Here is an 8,814-nt window from a genome sequence, read left to right on the forward strand (position 1 = left end):
ATGTTTGAATGGTTGAAGGCAACACAAAAAAGAGAGCTGAAAAGTGAATGGTTAAGGCAAAAGAAAGAGCAGAGGATGAAGGTTATGGTGCTCAAGTCCAGGAACTCAGAACCACAACCAATATAGAATCCATGTTAGCTAGCTTGGTTGTTTCCAAAATGGAGGTTCCAAGAGATATACACCAATGTAGAAGGGGACTGGCACAGGAAAAGGATATTCTGCTTGCACCTAATTTAAGGATGAATCTATTTATGAGTGGGATTTCTCCTAAATATGGGAATTTAAATAATACATGCAAATTTCTTATTCTTTTCCTTTTTTTAATCAATCAAGAAGATATATAATCAATCAAAATGATATTTGAAAAGATTGACCTTGTTGTAGGATTAACAATATATTAATCTGTTGTAGAGCCATACAGGTCTTTGTATCCATCTTATAATGACAGCTTTTTTCAATTTTTCAAAGGATATCTGTGCTTTTAATTATCCTTTTCAGTTAATGTCTCAGAATCTTAAAAGTCCAAGGGATTTATAAAATTGTAAGTCTTCAAGTCCATTAACTTCTTTTACAATTTCATTTTTATCATTACATTTAAAAGTCATATTATTTTATTCATGACTAGGATTTTATGGCAGTTATACTTGAGCATGGCCTATAGAAGTATGGACAGGAAGCCAGAAGAAAGGGGATTGATGAAGGGAATCATTATCCTTACCTCTCCCACTTTTTTCCTGACACATTTGGGTTAGAAGAAGTTTAGAACATCAGATAGTTTTTGTATCTCCTCAAAAATCTCAGTAGGTAATGTCTTTAGTATGTGGTAAAAGGCAGTGTCGTTTTTCAAAAAGGCAATTATAAAAATGTCATTTTATACATTTTCTGCTTAAATACTAATTTGATTTCTAATCTCTCATATGTAAATTGACCTTCAACTTTTAGTTCAGGCATGGATCACAGTGCTATAGGTCTAATAACAGTTGATGTTTATATAATCCTTGATAGTTTAAAAGGCATTTCCCTCACAATACTCTTTTGATGAAGGGAATAGATGTATTGTTCTGCCCATTTTTCAGAATATGAAACTAAAGTTCAGAGGGATTACGCAATTTGTGTAAGATCAATAAGTGTTAGAGCTACATCTGTAACCCAATTCTCCTGAATTCATTTCTAATGCCTTTTGCCCTATACTAGGCTTCCTTTGATTATATTGCTTTTGCAATCTCTTAATCTATCCACCATGTCTCTCTCCATTCAGTTATACATAGATCAACAGAGGGATTTCTTTGTATCCATCTCTTCATCTCTGTTAACATTTACCTTTCAAACTCTTTATGAAGTTGTGGAAATCAGAGAGTAGTTTGCAAAAGAATCAAGTAGACAGGAAATATGTAAAGGAAGAAACACAGTTTAACTCCCCCAGAGAAAAGACAAAAACCTAAAATCAATTACCTGGTGAAAAAGTCAAAGGAGATCAAGGAATTTCTTTTCTTTCTTTTTTTTTTTTGAGTTTGGCCAGCCCTTAGACAGAAACTGCTTTACTGAGCAGTCATGTTTATTGAAAACTATTTTATTTTTTTCTTCTCTGGACTGCATGATCCACACAAGGGGTTCAATTTATAAGGCTATGTCCATCTTGATAACACTGGTCCAGGTCATGCAGCTCCTATATGGTCCTATGTCATCTTGTTTCACTCCTGCTGCCAGGAAATTAGCCCAGCATCTCAGGTCAAGATTGGCCAGTTCCCCTACCAGACAGCCTAAGGCCCAATGCAGCAGTGAAGAGGAGCACAGTCTAGTAAGCAAAGGGATAGTTTCCACTGCTGTTCCATTGTCGGCACCATCCAGAATCAAACACTGCTGGTTGAGTCATGAGAAGAAGAATCATGGGTATGGAAGAACTACCCTGCATGGACTCAGCAGCAACTGGAAGGAATTCAGAACTCCAGGTTGCAACTGTTGCAAATATTGGTCCAGGACCTCCTCTCTGCTGGTACAGGCATGGAATGGGGAATTCGATGATGTATCTGGGGAGAATTGTGTGGTTTGTCTTGTTTTGTATACACCCCAAAGCACCAGAGCTTGTACAAAACAAAGTGAGACACTTAGTTCTTCACATGCAGAAACTTGAGTCTAGGGTATTGTTCCTCCAAACTGGGCCAAGGTATTGGTAAGGGAATGGCCAGGAGCCACTGGGAATGGAATGGAAACTTCAGCTGCAACAACCTTTCTCCCAGAAAAGCTCATAATATCACAGATGCACCATGGAAATTGGGGAAGAATACAGTCAGTATGAGACAGTGATTGTGTCTATGACTGTAGCCAGGAGGGAACTGCTGTGGAAGGGCAGTGTGACATCATAGCCAAGATTTGGGAAGGTAACTGGGGGCTCAGGCCGAAGTCCAAAGCAACTCCTGAGGAACAGTGGACAAACAAATAAGCTGTGAACAGCCATATTCACAAGGTGTAGGGCTGTGCTGAAGTGATGATGAGTTTTTCTGGGGCTCCCCTAGGGTATAGGGGCCAGGGAGAAGGTCACAAATCAGGATCCCACATCTAGCATCCTCATCCTGAAGCAACTCTGTTGCTTTAGCTCCTAAGCCAGAGAAGCCATCGTGCAGGGCACACAGGATTTGGAAACCCTGCAAATAGTCACATTCTTCCACATAGAAGTTTAGTCTTTCCTCAAGCTCTTCCAAGTAGGTAATTTCCCTAAAGAGGCTTTCACCTTGGCCAAAACCCTCTGGATGGCCTGCCTCCCCATCATGGTTGTATTTTGGATAATACAAATACTTCTGGGGTATAGCTACACATGAAGGAAGTCAGACCAGACCCTGATGCTGCCCTCAGGAGTGATCAGTGATTTGGAGGTGGGGAGAAAGGCTTTGTTAAGTGGTGGAAGACCTTTACCATTGGGAAATGTTTGAACCCTTGAGACACCATCACTACTAATTACTCCCTTGGCAATCAGAAGGTTTTGTAGAAACAGGTTGGCAAGAAATAGCAGCATCCAGGTGTTTCTCTTGGTATTATCCACCTTCTTGTTTCAGGAAGTTCAGGCTGCTCCTTAGGTCCATGAGGATGAGGCAGGTCATGTACATCTTCTGGCCATTTAGGGTTGGGCCTGCCCAGTACAAGACATCCAGGCACAACTCTTTGGACAGCTCTTTGTTTCTGGCCAGGAGGCACATTTTTTTCTGAATTATCATAATTTTTCAATTGTCAATTTCAATTATCAATAATTTTTCTGAACTATCATAGGGGGGCTGTGCCCTCCTGAAAGTTTATGAATTAGAAGACCCATTAATGGCAACTACGCGAATTAGGTTAGCTTATCTTTAAGTATCTCTTAACTCTGAGAGTTCTGGGGGTGAAGCCAAGATAGTGGAATAATAAAGAGAAGCTCTGTGCCACCATGAGAATCCTTTCTGACCAATATTCAAATATCTCCACAAAACAAATACAGGAGTGAAGGAATCAAGGAAAATAATAACCCAAAATGTAGGCAAAGAACATCTGGGGCACTAGGGTTAGAAGAGAGCAGAGCCAGCAAGAAACTATAGCAAGGAAGGAAGAACTCCCATACTCCAGTTTTGCTGTTCCCATTTCTGAACCTAAGTACAAGCCAACATCCAGATCCAGAGATCCTGCTTGGGCAAATAGTGGTACAAAAAAAAAAAAAACACATATCCTTTGAAATTGAGCTTTAGGCAAAAAAGATCAGTACTTAGTGCTTAGTACTTAGTACTATCAGCCATACCAAATTGTGAACTATGCCCTTTTTCCCATCCCCAATAAGAATCTTTTGCCTAAAGATCAGAGATGAGCTCTAAGGCAGGACAATCAAGGATGTGCCTGATTGAATCAAATATACAATGAAACCAAAATCTTGAGCCTAAGCATGGGGCTAGAATTTGATTGGCCCCTGATCTGATCAAGATCAGAATGAGATGAAAAGCTTACATCTCAACCTGAGGCAAATCTTTAAGCTATCAGCATCTCAAGGGGCAATTGACTCAGCAGGGGGAAGGGGCTCTCAGATCTCTCAGCCCTCAGACAATTACATCATCCACCCAAGCATACATATAATTAGATAGGGGGAATGAACAAACAACACAAAAGCACCTAACTCTAAAGAATTTTATGGAGACAGAAAGCAAGGTAAGGCCACAGGAGACAGTAAAAGCAAAGGAAACACAAGAAAAATCCAAAAGAAAAGATAAGGATTGAACAAAAATTCTCAAAGCTCTCTAAAAAGATTTTAAAATCCAATTAAGAGACAGAGGAAAAGTGGGAAAGAGAAATGAAAGTGATGCAAGGAGAAATGAAAGTGTTGCAAGAAGATATGGTCAGTTAAAAAAAAGAACCAAAAACTGATAAAGGAAAATCAGGTCTTAAAATCAGAAGTGAACATCTAGAAACTAATGATTTCATGAGAAAATAAGAAACAATAAAGCAGAATCAGAGGAATGAAAAAAACAGATGAAAACATGAAATATCTTATTGAAAAAAAAACTGACCTCGAAAATAGATATAAGGGAGACAATCTGAGAATTATTGAATTATCTGAAAGCCATGATGAAGAAGATAAAACCTTGAATATCATATTACAAGAAATTAGCAAAGATAACTAGAGATCCTCAAACAAGAAAGTAAAATTGAAATTGAAAAATTCACAGATCACCTCCAGAAAGAAATCCTAAAATGGCAAATCCCAGGAATGTAATAGCTAAATTCCAGAGCCACCAAGCTAAGAAGAAAATTTTTCAATCAGCCAGAAAGAAACCATTCAGATAACATGGAGCTATAATCAGGAACACCCATGACCTACCAGCTTCCACATTATAGGAATGAATGGCAAGGGATATGATATTGAGAAAGGCAAAAGATGCAGGCTTATAATCCAGAGTCACCTATCCAGCAAAATTGAGTATATTCTTTCAGGAGGAAAAATGGACATTCAATACAATAGATTTCCAAGCATTTCTGAGGAAGAAGCCAAACTTAAACAAACAAAAAAAAAATTGAAGTCCATACATGATACAGAAGAGAAGTCCAAAAATATAAATAAAAAAGAGAAAATTTAAGGGACTCATTAATGTTAAGATGTTTATATGCCTAAATGGAAAGAAGATACCTATAATTCTCAAAAATTACTCTTAATAGTAGAGGAGATAAAAGGAATTTACCCAGAAGCAGGGTGGGGAAGTAAGCTGATTATGATTATGATTATGATGATATGTTGTTTATGATAATATAAGATGATATCATATGTATCTAAATGTGATGCTATGAAATTATGTGTATGTATGAAATATGTGCATATAAATAATAAGTAAAATATATCAAGGGGTTAAAGAGAGGGTTTCACTGAGAGAAAAGGGAAGGGAAAGATAGAATGGGATAAATTATATAACTTAAAGAGGTGTGAAAAATCAATATAGAGAAGGGAGGATAAGGGAGGTGACAGGCAATGCTTAAACTCCTTATTATAACTGGCTCCGAGAGGGGCAAAAAATATACTCAGTGGGGTATAAAATTCTATCACCCTACAGAAAAGTATAAGGGGAGCAAGACAAGGGAAGGGAAGTGTATTTGAAGGGAGGAGTAACTGAAGGGGTGACAAAAAGAAAAATACTAGTGAGGTGGAACAGAGCAAAAGGGAATAGAGCACATTTGAGGCAGGGTGACATGCACAGATTCAAGGTAAAATTCTGGAGCAATATTTTTTTATGTATTATCTAAAGTAAAAAAGAAGCAGGAGTAGCCACCATGATATGAGATAACGGTAAAGTGGAAACTACTCTGCATAAAAGAAATAAGGAAATTATATTTTGATGAAGGGTACTATAAGCAATGAAGTAATATCTTCACTAAACATTTATGCACCAAATGTTATAACATCTAGATTTCTAAGGGAAAATTAAAGATGTTCAAGGAGGAAATAGTAAGGCCATATTAGTAAGAGATCTCAACCTTCTCTTTTCAGAACTGGGTAAATCAAACTGAAAAAAATAAATAAGAAAGAAGTAAGATAAGTAAATGAAATGCTAGAAGAATTAGACTTAATAGATACCTGGAGAAAAATGAACAAGGATAAAAAGGAATATGGGGAATGACTTGATTTTTTTTTTGTAAATTTGACTTAGTTCCTTATATATTGCAGAAATTAAGCCTTTGGACAGAAGGTTTTATTACGAAAATATTTCCCAGTTTGTTGCTTTCCTTCTAATTTTCACTGAATTGGTTTCACTTGTAAAAAAACTTTTTAATTTGATATAATCAAAATTAAGCATTTTACATTTTGTAATGTTCTCTATCTCTTGCTTGGTCTTAAATTCCTCCCTTTCCCACAGATCTGACAGGTATAATATTCTATGTTCACCTAATATATTAATGATTTCACTCTTTAAATTTAAGTCCTTTACCCATTTTGAATTTTTTTCGGTATAAGGTGTAAGATGTTAATCTAGATACAATATTTCCAATATTGTTTTCCAGTTTTCCCAGAACTTTTTTTTCAAATACTGTGTTATTTTGCCAAAAGTTGGGATCTTTGTATTTATGGAACACTAACTTGTTGAGGTCATTTAACCCTAATCTATTCCATTGATCCACCCTTCTGTCTCTTAGCCAGTGCCATATTATTCTGATGACCACTGCTTTATAGTGCAGTTTAAGATCTGGTACTGCTAGCCCCCCCCACCTTCACATTTTTTCATTATTTCCCTTGTTATTCTTGATCTTTTGTTCCTCCAGATGAATTTTGTTATAACTTTTTGAATAATAATTCAATATATAGTTTCTTGGTCATTTGAACAGTATGGCACTGAATAAGTAGATTAATTTGGGTAGAATTGCCATTTTTGTTATATTAGCCATACCTACCCATGAACAATTAATATTTTTCCAATTATTTAGATTCAATTTTAATTGTATGTAAGATGTTTTACCATTGTGTTCATATAATTCCTGTGTTTGTCTTGGCACATAGATTCCTAAATATTTTATATTTTCTGTAATGATTTTAAATGGATTTCTCTTTCTAATTCCTGCTGCTGGGTTTTGTTGAAAATATACAGAAATGCTGATGATTTATGTGGATTTATTTTGTGCCCTGAAATTTTGCTAAAGTCGTCAATTATTTCCACTAGCATTTTAGTTGATTTTTTTAGGATTCTTTAAATACAACATCATCTCTTTTGCAGAGTGATAGTTTAGTTTTCTCATTGCCTACTTTAGTGCCTTGAATTTCTTTTTCTCATCTTTTTTCTATCACTAGCATTTCTAGTACAATATTAGATAATGGAGATGATAATGGGCATCCTGCTTCACACTATTGTGAAGGCTTCCATTTTGTCCCCATTGCAGATGAAACTTTTTTATGGTTTTAAATATATACTACTTATTATTTTGAGGAAAGCCCCTCCTAGTCCTATACTTTCTACTGTTTTCAATAGGAATTACTGTTGTATTTTTTCAAAAACTTTTTCTGTATCTATTGAGATAATTATGTAATTTCTTTTGGATTGATTATTGATATAGTCAATTATGTGAATGGTTTTCCTAATATTAAAACATCCTTGCATTCCTGGTATAAATCCCACCTGGTCTTAGTGAATAATCCTTATAATAATTACTGTAGTCTTTTTGCTAGTGTTTCATTTAAGATTTTTGCATCTATGTTCATTAAGGTGATTGGTCTATGTGTTTAGTCTGCCTGGCTTTGGAATCAGTATGATATTAGTGTCATGATTTTTTCTAAACAAAAATAAAGCCCAATTTTATGTTAAAGTGAAGTATGCTGGGGAAAAAGTTTCTTAGATGAATGTTTAAAAGTAATAAATATATAACGGAATTCTCCATTAAGTGGCAATGCAATGTCCCTGAACAATCTGCAGGAATCTAGGAGAAAAAACACTACCCACAAGCAGAGGATAAACTGTGGGAGTAAAAACACTGAGGAAAAGCAACTGCTTGACTACAGGGGTGGAGGGGATATGACTGAGGAGAGACTCTAAATGAACACTCTAATGCAAATACCAACAACATGGAAATGGGTTTGAATCAAAAACACATGTGATACACAGTGGAATTGCACGTTGGCTATGGGAGAGGTGGGGGGGGGAGGAAAAGAAAATGATATTTGTCTCCAATGAATAATGTTTGGAAATGACCAAATGAAATAATGTTTAAAAAAAAGTAATAAGGACCCCCCTTGGAAAACAGATTCAAGATCTAACATTCTCAAAAAAAAAAAATTAAGCACCACTTTTGTGCAAAGCTAGGAACCACACAACATATGAGTTCTGGTCTTGGAGAGAAGAAGAACTGGGTTCAGATCTTGCCTATAATACTTACTACTTGTGAGAGCATAGAATGGTCACATAGCATCAGTGTGCCACAGGTATCTTTCTAAGCCTTATGGGTTAAGAAGTTTCAGAAAGACTACAATTTGTTGGTGGAGGAATGTGTTAGAGTGACAAACTTTCATATTCTTGCCTGATGAAATATTATATTGAAACTAAGGGAAACATGACATTAAAGATATATTCCCCACCTTCAGAGAACTTAATGTCTATTAGAGAAATATTTTAAGTTTTGAAGGACTTCAAAAAGAGAAGATCTTATAGGTCGCCCGAATAATAGTTATTATTAATAAACTTCACATTATATATATTTTAAAATATCTTTACTTAATGTTTTCATTTTTTAAAATCTGAAAATAAAGTTCAGCTCTATCTATTCTAGTATTCCTCTTGGATAGAGATAATCCAATTGGTTAATATCATATTCATTTGGTTCAAGCATATT

At 35.7% G+C, this 8,814-nt stretch overlaps 1 pseudogene; it reads right to left on the reverse strand.

The window, feature by feature from the left end:
* Positions 1-1,526: 1,526 nt before the first annotated feature.
* LOC100022197 (protein misato homolog 1-like) lies at positions 1,527-5,043 on the reverse strand (annotated as a pseudogene).
* Positions 5,044-8,814: the final 3,771 nt, after the last annotated feature.

Source organism: Monodelphis domestica, chromosome 3, assembly GCF_027887165.1.
Source record: "Monodelphis domestica isolate mMonDom1 chromosome 3, mMonDom1.pri, whole genome shotgun sequence".
In the NCBI taxonomy this organism is placed as follows: Eukaryota; Metazoa; Chordata; class Mammalia; order Didelphimorphia; family Didelphidae; genus Monodelphis; species Monodelphis domestica.